The 16,900-nt window shown below is 34.6% G+C and overlaps 1 non-coding gene across 1 annotated transcript; it reads left to right on the forward strand.

Moving 5' to 3' along the window:
• Positions 1 to 12,688: 12,688 nt before the first annotated feature.
• Positions 12,689 to 12,795, forward strand: LOC139860645 (small nucleolar RNA R71). The gene has a single exon (XR_011763274.1). It is a non-coding gene; the product is annotated as a small nucleolar RNA R71 (small nucleolar RNA).
• The last annotated feature ends 4,105 nt before the right edge of the window (positions 12,796 to 16,900 follow it).

Consider the following 16,900-nt stretch of genomic DNA (forward strand, 5'->3'; position numbering starts at 1 on the left):
AGACACAAGTACGTGAAACTACATTCTATGGTTGAATTATCGAAATCAAATATGCCCCTTTTTATTAAGTCTGGTAATCTAAGAATTAGGGAACAGACACCCTAATTGACGAGAATCCTAAAGATAGATCTATTGGGCCTAACAAACCCCATCCAAAGTACCGGATGCTTTAGTACTTCAAAATTTATATCATATCCGAAGGGTGTCCCGGAATGATGGGGATATTCTTATATATGCATCTTGTTAATGTCGGTTACCAGGTGTTCACCATATGAATGATTTTTATCTCTATGTATGGGATGTGTATTGAAATATGAAATCTTGTGGTCTATTATTATGATTTGATATATATAGGTTAAACCTATAACTCACCAACATTTTTTGTTGACGTTTTAAGCATGTTTATTCTCAGGTGATTATTAAGAGCTTCCGCTATCGCATACTTAAATAAGGACGAGATTTGGAGTCCATGTTTGTATGATATTGTGTAAAAACTGCATTCAAGAAACTTATTTTGTTGTAACATATTTGTATTGTAAACCATTATGTAATGGTCGTGTGTAAACAGGATATTTTAGATTATCATTATTTGATAATCTACGTAAAGCTTTTTAAACCTTTATTGATGAAATAAAGGTTATGGTTTGTTTTAAAATGAATGCAGTCTTTGAAAAACGTCTCATATAGAGGTCAAAACCTCGCAACGAAATCAATTAATATGGAACGTTTTTAATCAATAAGAACGGGACATTTCAGAGAGAAACCAACAGCAAGGTAATGTAGGAGGGGGAAATGAAATGCAAGAAATGCAAAGGTTTATAGCTTCACAGGAGTACGAAAATGCTAGACAAAGAGCATTTGAAGATTGGCAAGTTCATCAAAACCAAATCATAGCTTATTGCCAACATATAGGTAGAAACTATATTCCTACTCCAAAGCCCATATTCCCTCCCTGGTCTATAGAGATTCAACCACCGTATCCTACGTATAACCCAGCCGAAGCATTTTATAGCACCTATGGTTATGCATGGAACCCCTATTGGTATCAGTATCATCCCTAGTCTACTTAGTTTTATTTATTTTGTAATTTGTTATGTTGATACGTTTAATACTTATGTTAATATTGTAATAGTTGTTATAATTTTCTAAGTTTTATTCTTAGATTTTAATAATTTTTGAATGTGGGTAATATACCAAACTTCAAAAATATGTATATATGTTTGCAGTTTATCTTATGTACACAACAGGGTAAAACAACGCATTTTCAAAGACTGGCATTAAGTTCAGCAAAAGCAACTAATTTTGAGTACAAGATGCAAAATATATGTGAAATAACAACAAGACGGAATGAACAAATGATGTGCACCATTTATCATTCAGCAAGCAAACACAAATATGTTTGGAAACTTTGGTAAAATTTAATCATTTTCACACAAAGCACCCTCAATAATTTAAATTGTTACTGATTTCTTGCAAATGAGGGCATTGCAAGATCTTAAGTGTGGGAAGGGGTTAAATTCTTTCGGATTTTAAAATTTTTACTTTATACACTTGGTTACCATTAGAAATACTAGTAAACTAGTAGTTGTATTAGAATCTAGTGCTCTCTGATAATAAAGAACAGCCCTAGTCTTATATACTGACTACCCAATTCTAGTAAAATTTTTCAAAATTTTCAATTAAATGAACTCAAAATCATGTTTATACATATTTATGAACGATAAAACTAGGTTTTAACACCGAAATTATTGTTACCTCGGAAAGGACATAAATTGAGAAACAAACCAAAATGTTAAAATTCATTTAAAATGGAATAGAGGACAATAAAAAGGAAAATAAAAGCCAAGTGTGGGAAAATTCTCCAAGTTATTCAAAACATATGTCACATATTTTTGTACAAATAACTGAAAATACTTTTGCTTTGGACTAAACTAAAATTTTTTTACCTGATTTACTGTAAGAAAGATGGATCTACACGATGAATCAATTCCATCATTAAAAGGAAGTAAAGTCTTCCGAAAAAGACACGCGCTTCGTGATTTAGGTCAAGAAGTTGTCGTCCAGACCAGTTGTAGGTTGACGAAAAATCTAGAAAAATCATCACTAAAATCAGCAGGAAATCCACGGACCTCGGCATTAAACAGGGTCGCCAAGTGGTCAGATTTATCCTAACCATGAGAAGGATTTATCTTGTAAAATAGGGAGGGCACCATGCAAATTAGCTGGATAAGACTAATGAATCAGATCCCCAGAAAGGATAATCTCCTTAAAAGATCAAAAATCAGCTTTTAAGCCTGATATTACTCAATCCTTGAGATTGACCTTAAAGATTGAGAATTACAAACTCATGGAATTCAATGATATCTAAACTCGAGCTTGAACGAGAAAATATTTTGATAAAATTACAAACCGATTTGTTTTCTAAAAACCCATTTTCAATGCGTTCATTACCATTGAACGTAAAATCCTAGGAATTCACCGGGAATTCATTAGGTCACCTGAACCAAATCGGGTGTCAACCGTAAGAACGGTGGTTGCATAGCATGGTCAAGGATAGGACCTTGTGCCAGACCGAAAAATTATAAGGGTGAGCTTTACTATTGCTCCTACCAAGGATAGTAATTGCGTCCGACACGTTATAGACCATAATTAAAAGCATGTCAGGGGACATTGCCTTAACAGTTGCTTGTTCAACGCTTTCCTTTACAACCGGACGGTAGTTTACCGAAAGGTAATATACAGGACAAGTAAACAGGACGTGTTGCTTTCCTAATACAAGGTTAGCAAGTGGGTGACACAAAACCGCAAGTTTTGAGCTAAAATTTTCAAATCTGAAACCCACCAAACCCACAAAAATAATTTGCAAACACCGGTGAAGGGTTATTCCGGAAAACTTATCTAGGGTAAAAACTAGATTTAATTTTCAAAAGATCAAATGTTTTCATAAAGATCCAATTTCCTTAATGGATCTAAATTTTTATAGTCATGTGGGACTGTAAACCATATCGTTACTACCATTGTTTATACCGCCGTATAGAAATCACTGATTTACAAAGTGTGAAGAATAAAGAAGTGATTCTAGTATTTCAAGACAATATTGCTTGAGGACAAGCAATGCTCAAGTGTGGGAATATTTGATAATGCTAAAAACGAACATATATTTCATAGCATTATTCCTCAAGAAAGACAAGCTTTTAGTTGCAATTGTTCTATTTACAAGTGATATTCGTTTAAATAATAAAAGGTGAAGACAAAAGACAGATTCGACGAATTGAAGACGCAAACGACCAAAAAGCTCAAAAGTACAAAATACAATCAAAGAGGTTCCAATTATTGATAAGAAACGTCTCGAAATTACAAGAGTACAAGATTCAAAACGCAAAGTACAAAATATAAAATTGTACGCAAGGACGTTCGAAAATCTGGAACCGGGACATGAGTCAACTCTCAACGCTCGACGCAACGGACTAAAAATTACAAGTCAACTATGCACATAAATATAATATAATATTTAAATAATTCTTATAATTATTTATATATTATATAAATAATAAAAATCCGTCGGCAAGAAAGACTCCAAAGTTGGTGAGCTGTATTTTCAAACTCCGCGACTCGCGGAGTTTGAAGGCAAAAGTTACCGCGAGTCGCGGAATACCCCTGAACTCAATTCCCTATAAAGCCAACCGAATTCTGATCATTTTCATCATCATATATCCATCCTCTCTATATCTATACGTAAATATTTATATTTATATTTATATTTTAATTTTAATTTTAATTTTAAATCCTAATAATAAGGGTATGTTAGCGAATGTTGTAAGGGTGTAAATCGAAATTCTGTCCGTGTAACGCTACGCTATTTTTAATCATTGTAAGTTATGTTCAACCTTTTTATATTAATGTCTCGTAGCTAAGTTATTATTATTCTTATTTAATCCGAAGTAATCATGATGTTGGGATAATTACTAAAATTGGGTAATTGGGCTTTGTACCATAATTGGGGTTTGGACAAAAGAACGACACTTGTTGAAATTAGACTATGGGCTATTAATGGGCTTTATATTTGTTTAACTAAATGATAGTTTGTTAATGTTAATATAAAGATTTACAATTGGGCGTCCCTATAAATTACCATATACACTCGATCGGACACGATGGGCAGGGTATTTATATGTACGAATAATAGTTCATTTAACCGGACACGGGAATGGATTAATAGCCACTAGAATAATTAAAACAGGGGTGAAATTATGTACAAGGACACTTGGTATAATTGATAACAAAATATTAAAACCTTGGGTTACACTTAGTCGACATCCTGGTGTAATTATTAAACAAAGTATTAAAATCTTGTTACAGTTTAAGTCCCCAATTAGTTGGAATATTTAACTTCGGGTATAAGGATAATTTGACGAGGACACTCGCACTTTATATTTATGACTGATGGACTGTTATGGACAAAAACCAGACGGACATATTAAATAATCCAGGACAAAGGACAATTAACCCATGGGCATAAAACTAAAATCAACACGTCAAACATCATGGTTACGGAAGTTTAAATAAGCATAATTCTTTTATTTCATATTTAATTTCCTTTATTTGATATTTAATTGCACTTCTATTTATCGCATTTTTATTGTTATTATATTTAATTGCACTTTTAATTATCGTACTTTTTAATTATCGCAAGTTTATTTTATCACACTTTTATTATTCGCAATTTCATTATCGTTATTTACTTTACGCTAAAAATTAAGTCTTGTATTTATTTATTATTTTACATTTGGTTTTAACTGCGACTGAAGTTTTAAAATCGACAAACCGGTCATTAAACGGTAAAACCCCCCTTTATAATAATAATAATATTACTTATATATATATTTGTATTTTTATAAAAGTAAACTAATATAGCGTTAAGCTTTGTTTAAAAAGATTCCCTGTGGAACGAACCGGACTTACTAAAAAACTACACTACTCTACGATTAGGTACACTGCCTATAAGTGTTGTAGCAAGGTTTAAGTATATCCATTCAATAAATAAATAAATATCTTGTGTAAAATTGTATCGTATTTAATAGTATTTCCTTGTAAAATTTAATAGTATTTTATACACCTCTGCTAAAACATCAGGTCTCATCAGTGGAAAGAGCAATCGAGAGGTACATATCGGGATTGCCGATGGAAGTGTTTGGTTTTGTCCTTTCCCATCAACCAAAGACAATACTCGGAGTCATCAACATGGCGATAAATAGAATGAAGCAAGTGAGCCGATCGGAAGGAAAAGAGATGCCTGTTACAGGAAATGAAGTTAATGGGAAAAGGAAACGATGTGAGAATTATACTGGAAATCTCGCACAGAATCGAGGTGAGAAGCAAGAGATGCCCCGTAACTTTGAGAAGGGATCTTCATCCAACATGAATTATAAGGGAAAACTACCATTGTGTGGAAGATGCGGAAAGCACCATCGTGGGGAATGCAAAGCGCTGGTTTGCACCAAGTGTAAGAAGTTTGGTCATTTGTCAAAAGATTGCAAGGTTAATCTCAACGGCAACACCAACAACAACAGCACTGCAAGCAACGCGAACAATGCTAATGGTGGTAAGAACTGTTATGGTTGTGGACAGCCGGGTCATTTCAAGAAGGACTGTCCTAAGAACAACAATGGGAATGCTCGAGGAAGGGCGTTCAACATCAATTCTACGGAAGCTCGTGATGATCCAAAGCTAGTCACGGGTACGTTTTCACTTGATGATCAACTTGTTTATGTTTTGTTTGATACTGGCGCTGATAGAAGTTTTATATCAAAGGATATTTGTCACAATGTTAAGAAACCTGTTTCTTCCTTAGATAACGTGTATTCCATAGAACTAGGGAATGGTAACTTGATGAGAGCTGATAAGATTTATCGTGATTGTACTTTGACGTTAGAAAGTAAGCCTTTTAGCATTGATGTGATACTATTAAACTGGGAAGTTTTGACCTTGTGGTTGGAATGGACTGGTTAGCTGTTAACAAAGCCGAGGTGGTCTGTGACCTAAAGGCTATTCGTATTCCTATTGCTGATGGTGAACCTATGATGATTTATGGTGAAAAGAATGGCTCACAATTACATCTCATTAACTGCTTGAAAGTTCAAAAGTATGTGAGAAAGAGATGTATCGCGTTCTTAGCTCATGTAAGCCAAATTGTACCAGAAGAAAGGAGACCCGAAGACGTTCCTATAGTTAAGGAATTTATGGAAGTTTTTCCGGAGGAATTACATGGTCTCCCACCGCATCGAGAAATTGAGTTTCAGATAGACTTAGTGCCAGGAGCGACACCGGTGGCTCTCGCACCGTACAGACTTGCACCCCCCGAACTTCAAGAGTTGTCTAGTCAATTGCAAGAGTTGTTAGACAAGGGATTTATTCGACCGAGTTCTTCGCATTGGGAAGCTCCGGTCCTGTTTGTTAAGAAGAAGGATGGGTCGATGAGATTATGTATCGACTACAGAGAATTGAACAAGCTGACAATCAAGAATCGGTATCCGCTACCGAGGATTGATGACTTATTTGATCAGCTACAAGGACCTAGTTGTTATTCAAAGATTGATTTGAGATCCGGGTATCATCAATTGAGAGTCAAAGAAGCTGATGTCCCGAAGACAGCATTTAGAACACGTTATGGACATTATGAGTTTACAGTGATGTTGTTTGGTTTGACGAATGTACCAGCAGTGTTCATGGACCTCATGAACCGTGTGTGTAAGCCATACCTAGATAAATTCATCATTGTGTTTATTGATGATATATTGGTGTACTCCAAGAACAGAGAAGAGCACGAACAGCATCTACGTTCGATATTGACTATGCTTAGAGAAGAGCAGCTGTATGCAAAGTTCTCTAAGTGTGACTTTTGGTTACCAGAAGTACAATTTCTTGGCCATGTTGTAGGGGCCAAGGGAATACAGGTCGATCCAGCAAAGATTGAGTCGGTTAAGAATTGGGAAACTCCAAAGACGCCAACACAGATTAGGCAATTTTTGGGTCTAGCTGGTTACTACTGGAGATTCATTGAAGGATTCTCTAAGATCGCCCGACCATTAACCGCATTAACTCATAAGGGCAAGAAGTTTGAGTGGTCAGAACCGCAAGAGACTGCATTTCAGTTGTTGAAAGAGAAGTTGACAACTGCACCAGTATTGTCTCTGCCCGAGGGAAGTGAAGATTTTGTGGTTTATTGTGATGCCTCACGTCAAGGAATGGGTTGCGTGCTTATGCAATGAAACAAAGTTATTGCTTATAGATCGCGTCAGTTAAAGATTCACGAGCAGAACTACACTACGCACGACCTTGAGTTAGGAGTTGTTGTCTTTTCACTTAAAATGTGGAGACACTACCTGTTTAGAACCAAGTTTACTATCTTCACTGACCATAAGAGTTTACAGCACATATTCGATCAGAAGCAGCTCAACATGAGACAACGACGTTCGATGGAACTACTTAACGATTATAACTGCGAACATCAATACCATCCGGGCAAGGCGAATGTTGTGGCAGATGCCTTAAGCAGAAAGCAGTGAGAGAAACCTCTTTGGGTTAAAGCGCTTAACATAGTTGTCCGTACGAAACTCACATCACAAATCCGCGAAGCACAACAAGAAGCTATGAAACAGGAGAATGTTGATGTTGAATTTCTCAAAGGGATGGATAAGAAGTTTGACATCAAGGAGGACGGAACACGGTATTTTGCTAACCAAATTTGGGTACCAAAGTTTGGTGGATTGAGAGAACTAGTGTTGGAGGAAGCACACAAGTCGAGATACTCAATTCATCCGGGATCAGATAAGATGTACCAAGATTTGAAGGCATTTTATTGGTGGCCGAACTTGAAAGCTGACATTGCTACTTATGTCGGGAAATGCTTGACTTGCGCCAAAGTCAAGGCTGAGCATCAGAAGCCATCAGGATTACTGATTCAACTAGAGATTCCCCAGTGGAAGTGGGAAGGAATTTCCATGGACTTCATTACGAAACTGCCGAGAACAGCGGGAGGTCACGATACTATTTGGGTTATCGTGGATCGTCTCACTAAGTCCGCACACTTCTTACCGATAAGGGAAACTGATAAAATGGAGAAGTTGGCTCAGATCTACATTAAGGAAGTCGTCTCTAGGCATGGAGTGCCTATATCTATTATATCCGACCGCGACAGCAGATTTACTTCCAGGTTTTAGCAATCATTGCAGAAAGCAATGGGGACTCGTTTAGATATGAGTACAGCATATCACCCCCAGACGGATGGCCAGAGCGAACGAACTATTCAACTTTTGAAGACATGTTGAGAGCATGTGTCATTGATTTCGAAAACGGATGGGATAAGTATTTACCACTAGCTGAGTTCTCATACAATAACAGTTACCATGCGAGCATTAAAGCGGCACCATTTGAAGCATTGTATGGAAGGAAGTGTAGATCTCCCGTTTGTTGGAGCGAGTTGGGAGATAGTCAGTTGACGGGTCCTGGGATTATTCAGGAGACAACTGAGAAAGTTCCACAGATTCAGGAACGATTGAGAACGGCTCAAAGTCGTCAAAAGAGTTATGTCTATGTTAGACGGAAGGACATAGAGTTCCAAGTTGGAGACAAAGTTATGCTTAAAGTATCACCTTGGAAGGGTGTTGTACGATTTGGGAAACGAGGTAAACTGAGTCCTAGATATGTTGGACCGTTTGAGATAATTGAAAGAGTTGGACCAGTAGCTTACAGATTGGAACTACCACAAGCACTCAGCGGTATTCATGACGTTTTCCATGTATCCAATCTAAAGAAGTGCCTAGCCGATGATAATTTGATTATTCCTTTATAGGAACTACGTATCGACGACAAACTTCATTTCATTAAGGAACCTGTTGAAATCTTGGGCCGTGAGGTCAAACAGTTGAAGCAAAGCAGAATTCCTATCGTTAAAGTTCGGTGGAACGCGAGAAGAGGACCAGAGTTCACGTGGGAGCGTGAAGACCAGATGAGGCTGAAGTATCCGCAATTGTTTCCCGAGGAAACTACTTCAGCGGACGATCACTAAAATTTCTGGATGAAATTTTCAATAACAGGTGGGTAATGTAACAACCCTGATTTTTCCGTTACTTTCGTTAACCTTCCGTTAGTTTATTTAACGGCGATTATTTAACTTTTATGTGTTTACGTGTATTAAATGCGTACTTGACCTTTGGAGGGTTTCAATAATTAATATGGGTTGATATTAATGCAAATAAATATTTCGGATAATGAAATACAATAAAAACGAAACGATTTTGATAATAGCTTTTTGAGCAACGAAACGCTCGGGTTTATTTTAATAATTAACTTTATTAATTATTAACTTTTTAAAATATTTAATTTATTGGGTTTTTAATAAATTAAGCGATTGGTTGCGTTTAACGATCGGATTAGCGTTCCGGGCCTTCGGTACGACTAAACGGCACTTAAAACGGACCACGAATACACGGGATTACAAAACGAGAGCCCGGGAACCCCATGAGGGCCCCTTTCGGCCGACCCCTCCCCATACCCCCCTTATATTTTAATTTTTGATAAGTTTAGGGGCTTATGTGCTAATTTGTGAAACTAGGGTTTAATATAAATTAATTTGTGAGGATTAAACACTGCCATAATCCCAACCCTACTATTCCATTCAACTTTTTTTGGCTCCTCCCTCCCCTTTGGCCGTCGACATCATCACCACCACCATACCATCAATTTTTGATTTTTAGATTAAACCTTGAACACGAAAGTTGTAATTCCCGATCTCCTCTACGCGTTGGTGTATTTAATTTAGCGATCAAAGGTATAATTGCATAAACCCTAAATCTTAAAAATCTGATTTTCATGTGAGTTTCATAGTTATGTTGTCAATTGCTCAAGTCTATACGCGTACGTGTTAATTGTAATCGTTATTTTGATTGTTTGATGCGCTAGGGTTTAAAAACGAATTTGTATTTGTTTGATCAGAAAAATTAAGTTTTTCAAATGTTAATTATTATGTTATAATCAGATTCCTTGCGAAAAACTATTGAGTTTAGGCTTTGGATTCGCTTGATTTCGTTTCCGTATGATTAAGTTATGTCGAATTGAATTATCGTTGTGATTTTGTTGCTTGATCAGAAATCTGATATTTATAGAAAAATAATTGGCATGTGAGACTTATACCACTGGAAATATAATTTAAAAACACTCAATTTAGACTAGGATATCATGTCGTTTGCTTATGTATAGCCCGAGTTATGCTAGAATTAGTGTAAATGTAGTTTTATACAGCACTTGCATGAAAATAACCTTATATGATAAAATGTGGAAACTTCTGTGATTAAAGCTTTACATATTTGAAAATTAGACAAAAAGTAATTCATCTTTCATGTAGATATAATAGGTTAATTGTATCTAGATCTTCGGATAATCGTATGCGAATGTGACTAACGAAATGGGAATCGAATCTGTAAATTGAACACGGTTTTGTACTTTGTGAATTTTGTATATTGATTGAGAATGTATGCTTCTGGAAAATGAAACTTAATATGATATGTGACTTATTGTTAGTTTATTTCAATCTCTAAAACCTTATGCATTGGGCACAATAGAGCTATACTTTATATGAATTCTGACTTGAACTGAAGACTGAATGTTCAACTTGCACGAATAAACTGTACAAATTGGCTAAACAAAAGTGGCTAGATTTTTGATATGTGTTACTTTGATTTGTCCTTGAACTATGACCACTGGTATTGTATCAATTTCATGTTCCTAACTCCGGATATAGCCAAAATGAAATCAGTGCGCGGTCAGAAACTGACTTGGCAAACCCCAAATGTATTCCTTCTGATTCCTGACTTTTAATTGTCGTATGAGTCCCTGGCTGGACTTTTTGGAATTTATTTTAAGTCTAATTATGATATGGAGTTTGTCATATTTACTTGAATTTTGTACTATGAGATAATGTGCTAAGTATGCTACATGTTCATAAACTTTGTGCATAACGATAAACTGAAATTGTGAAAATGATCATTCATGACCTGAAACGTATTGTTTGACTTAAGTTTGATATGTTGACCAATATTTGACATGAACCTACTGATGTTGACTTTAGTTGACTACTTTGACCAAGTTTGACTTTTGGTTTGACTTCGGTTGACTTTGTTTGACTTGCATGATATAGTTGACTTTTTACTTTGAAACGCGTCGAGTCGAGCAATAAGACAACGTACACTATGAAACCACACTTATATAAGATACATATATTGACCAACCTACATACGTATACTTAGGTTACATTACTCGGGTCTAAACCGTACAAGTCATTTGTCTTTCATTCTGAGCTTATTCAAAGGTGAGTCTACAGTCCCGCTTTTTACATGTTTTCAGGGATGAGAATACACGCTGTTATATTTACATTTTCAATTACTTTTATATTGACATGAGTATTACACATATGCATAATGAGTTTGTTCAAAAATCCTCTAGCTTGAATACTTTTAATACCATCGGTGTAAGCACAATTTAGATGGACGGATCCGTTAGGTTGACAACCTCACCCACTATAAAAGCAGCGGTGAATTTACTTTGAACATTAAATACATTTTAACAAGTGTATAACATTTTACGAGGTAAGGTCGGGTGTAGTGGTTTCTATACTCGGGTTAATGCTAGAATTCAGGTGCTCGGTTTATGCAAGCGATAGAATCTCGTGGTCAAGGAAACTAAACTATTTTTTTGATAACTGATTTTCAGATACTGTTACATTACTTTAAACCTGTAGATTCACCAACATTATTTGTTGACCTGTTTTTGCGTGTTGTTATTCTCAGGTCCTTAAGAGGTATGCTTCCGCTGTGTTTGCTGCATGACTGGCCGTGGAGTCAGCATTTGATTTTAAAGAACATTATTTACTTTTACATTTAAAACTTCTATACTGTTTAAATACTGTTGGATTGTGGTTACGATCACAACAGTGTTTCTATTTTGGGATTTTTGACTTATGTTTTTGAAAGTTAATATTTTTAAATAAAATTAAATGTGATTGCTTTAAACGTCTCATATAGAGGGCGTAACTGTTAACTGTGGGACCGGAATTAACACGCCGTCAGATGGTATTTTGGCGGGGTGTTATATAGGTCTTTGCTGGTTGTAAGTATTATTAGATACTTGTTGATTGCTAGGACCTTGTTGGTTGTTGTATGGAACATTTTGGTTATAATTATAATTTTGATTGTAGTTTGGTCTTGGCGGTTGATAACTATTTTGATAATTATTTCCTAGCCTTTGGTTCATGTATGAAACATTCTCTCTTTGTTCCATTGTTTGTTCAACACTGAGAAATTTTTTTGTTAAATGTGGTCCTCCACACTGCTTACAACTAAATCGTATTGCATGAATATCTTTAGTCATCTTTTCCATTCGTCTCTCGAAAGCATCTAACTTTGCGGAAATGGAATCGAAGTCATGACTAGAATCGGCTCTAGCCGCTTTAGATGAACGAAATATATCTTTTTCTTGATGCCGCTCATGTGAGTGGGAGGCCGTGTTATCAATAATTTTGTGAGCTTCAGTTGCGGTTTTCTTCATAATGGAACCACTAGTTGCTGTGTCGATGTCTTTTCGTGTAGCAACGTCGACACCTTGGTAGAATATTTGTACTATTTGATAAGTGTCTAAACCGTGTTGAGGACATCCTCTCAACAACTTTCCGAATCTTGTCCATGCCTCATATAATGTTTCATTTGGCTTTTGCGCGAACGTAACAATTTCTCCTTGAAGTCTCACGGCTTTAGATGCCGGAAAGAATCTTTTAAGAAATTTCTCAACTAAAACATCTCATGTATCAATCGCTCCTTCAGGTAACGATTCTAACCAATCTTTGGCTTCTCCCTTTAAAGTCCAGGGAAATAACATGAGATAGATCTGTTCATCCTCAACTTCTCTGATTTTAAGTAGAGTACAGATCCTATTAAAGGTTCGAAGATGTTCGTTTGGATCTTCTTTTGGCGTACCATTAAATTGGCATTGATTAGTTACCATGTGTAGGATTTGTCCTTTGATTTCGTAATCTGGTACATTAATATCTGGTTGAGTAATGGCATGACCTTGGCCCGTGCGTGTAGCTCTCATTCGGTCTTCCATACTTAGAGGTTCCGGATTTTCCATGATTGAATTTGTTGAATCTGAATCACTAGAGGATTCTGATTTAATGGTTTCTTCCTCAACAATCTCTGGTTGAATAATTTGTGGTTCAGGAGGAATGATTAGTGGTTCAGGATCTCTGAATTATCCTTGAATATCCTCCGGGTTCTCAATTGTGAGGTCGGGTTCAAAGAATGGAATATCGAAAATTTGAATTGGAGTACTCGTTCGACTAGATGATGATTCTAAAGAAAAATCAACGATGACAATATTGGCTAGATGTCTTGATCGAGTTACAGGAGGTGATCGTATGAAAGGTGGTGAACGTTTTGCTCGGTGCATTCACTGAATATCCTATTAGAAATTATATAAGTTATCAAATTAATAGACTTTTCTGCTTTTGCCCACGTTTCGAATAGCCAAAAGATGCAGCAGGGAGCCAGGATCCTTTAAATCAGAAAATCCACAACTCAGCCACTAACAAATCCAACTATTACTACGAAGCATAAAATTTTTGGATGTCTATTAATTTAACCGCTTAAAATAGTTTTTCGTCAAAATTTAAAGAAAATAAGAATCTATGTCCTAAAAACTAGAGCGTAGAAATGAGAAAGAAAAAGCGCGTCGAAAAATAAGAGTCGAAAAACAAACGTCAAAAAATAAAAAGTTGAAAAATATTAATAAGAAAGTAAAGCGTTGAAACTTAAAAGTCTAAAAACTAAGTATTAAAACTTGCGTCTAAAGGTATTAAAGCTTAAAAGGAATTCTATATCCAAAACGGCAGTTACTTAAAAGGCACTAAAATCTAAAAACTGCTAAAGCGATAAGCGACGTCGTAAAATTCTAAAGCGCCTAAATCTTAATCTAAAGAAAAAGCACTTAAGGAATTTTACAGCAAAGCCTAAAAATCTAGAAATATAAAATAACTACGGCAAAATACTAAGTTTTAAAACTAATTACGGACGATACGATTAAAAAGATACAATTTATAAAAAGAAACAAAAAATGATAAATTACTTATTTTTATAAAAATATTATTTTTATATTATTATTTTATAAAAATATTAATTTATAAATTAATAAAACTAATTAAACTTAAAATACAAAATTAATTAAAACTAAAACTAAATATTAAATAACTAAACCCTAATTTAACTAATTAATTATAATTATAATTATTAATAACTAAACCCTAATCGTACCAGCTGAGGTTTCAGACCTGTCACTTCAACTCATGCGGTCGCATGAGTTTGGATTTATAATTCCATGCGGTCGCAAGACCTTCAAGCTCAGTTTAATGCAGGTTCAAAAATCGCAGGTTCAGTTTTGTTTTTATTTTTTTTAACTTTAAAAAAAATATAAACTTTTTAATTTAAACACTTAAAAATATAGATATATATTTTTCTTTTTGTTTTGTTTTTAAAATTTAAAACTTCTATAAATATATTTGTACAAAAATGGCTTAAAAACTATTTTTTTTTTTAGAATATAGCGTTTCGTTCCCCGGCATCGGCGCCAAAAATACTTGATGTGTGCGAGGTGTAGTACGAAATACTATTATAGTTTACTACAAAATACTATTAAATACAATACAATTTTACATAAGGTATTTATTTATTTACTGAATAGATATACCTAAACCTTGCTACAACACTTATAGGCAGTGTACCTAATCGTAGAGTAGTGTAGTTTTTAATAAGTCCGGTTCGTTCCACAGGGAGCTAGCTGAGTTTAACGCTATATTTTTTTCACAACTATATTTGCATATATATATATATATATATATATATATATATATATATATATATATATATATATATATATATATATATATATATATATATATATATATATATATATATATATATATATATAAGTAGTATTATTATTATTATAAAAGGGGGTTTTACCGTTTAATGACCGGTTTGTCGATTTTAAGTCCTAATGCAAAATATTAACTTAATTTAAAGCGTAAAGTAAATGACGATAAATAAAAATGCGATAAAATAAAAGTACGATAATTAAAAGTGCAAGTAAATAAACGTACGATAAGATATAAAATAAAGGAATTATGCTTATTTAAACTTTCGTAATCATGATGTTTGACGTGTTGATTTTAATTTATTACCATGGGTTAATTGTCCTTTGTCCTGGATTATTTGATATGTCCATCTGATTTTGTCCATAATAGTCCATCGGTCATAATTATAAAGTGCGAGAGTCTTCGCCAAATTAACCTTATACCCGAAGTCAAATATTCTAACTAATTGGGGATTTAAACCGTAATAAGGTTTTAATACATTGTTAATGATTACACCAGGTTATCGACTGCGTGTAATCCAAGGTCTTAATACTTTATTAACAATTACACCAATTACCCTTGAATGTAATCCACCCCTGTTTTAATGAGTCCATTGACTATTAATCCATCCCCGTGTCCGGTCAAATGAACAATTATTAGTATTTATAAATATCCCGCCTACCGTACCCAGTCAAGCGTATGTGGTTATATATAAATATGTCAAATTATAAATCTTTATATTAAATTAACGAGATATCATTTAGTTAATATAAAGCCCATTAATAGCCCATAGTCCAATTTCCACAAGTGTCGGTCTTTTGTTCAAACCCCAATTATGGTCCAAAGCCCAATAACCCCATCTTTAATATTTAGTCCAACATCACGATTACTTCGGCTTAAATAAGCATAATAATAACTTAGCTACGAGACATTAATTTAAAAAGGTTGAACATAACTTACAATGAGTATTAATCGCGTAGTGTTACACGGACAGAGTTTCAACTTTAAAACCCGTAAAACATTCCTTACAATAACCCAATTATTATTAAACTTAAATTAAAATTAAAATTATAATTATAAATATATTTTACGTATATAGAAAAGAAAGAAAAGGGATGATGAGTTCGGCAGAATGCGTGGCCTTTTATAGGCCAATTTGATTACTGTGTGCTCCGTGACTGCGATGTTTTTCTTCCTCACAGCTCCGCGATTGCAGAGCTTTGGTTTCCAGCTCATCACTCGATTTCAAAACGTGGGCTGCTTAATATTTTATAATATAATATATATATATATATATATATATATAATTAATTATATATTATATTATATTCTTGTGCATAGTTGACTTGTAATTTCAGGTCCGTTGAGTCGTACGTTGATAGTTGGTTCATGTATTGGTTCCGGATTTTCAAACGCCTTTTCGTATAATTTAATATCTTATACTTTGTGTTCCACGGCTTGTACTATTGTAATTTTTAGACGTTTCTTATCAATAAATGGAACCACTTAGATTGTATCTTGTATATTTGAGCTTTTTGGACGTTTGCGTCTTCAAATCTTCATTTTCTTCTTTTGTCTTCGCACTTATTTATTTAAACGATTATCACTTGAAAATAGAACAATTGCAACTAAAAGCTTGTCTTTCTGGAAGGATAATGCTATGAAATATATGTTCATTTTTAGCATTATCACATACGCATATAATTATTCCACTCACCTTAACGCCTTCGGTGAATGTTAAGACAAGCTCGCAAACCTTCAATGTAACATACCTATTACATTATGTATAATAATCAATCACACAATCAAGTTGGTCAACCAACTCACTCACCATCCTAGTATCATTTTGACCCATTTCTAGGTTAACACACCCATTTGGGTCACCCACCACCCAAATAACACCCTTTCACTTAACCACAAAGTGTGCTAGTGATTTGCAACCAT

This window comes from Rutidosis leptorrhynchoides, chromosome 7 (genome assembly GCF_046630445.1).
Source record: "Rutidosis leptorrhynchoides isolate AG116_Rl617_1_P2 chromosome 7, CSIRO_AGI_Rlap_v1, whole genome shotgun sequence".
Lineage (NCBI taxonomy): Eukaryota > Viridiplantae > Streptophyta > Magnoliopsida > Asterales > Asteraceae > Rutidosis > Rutidosis leptorrhynchoides.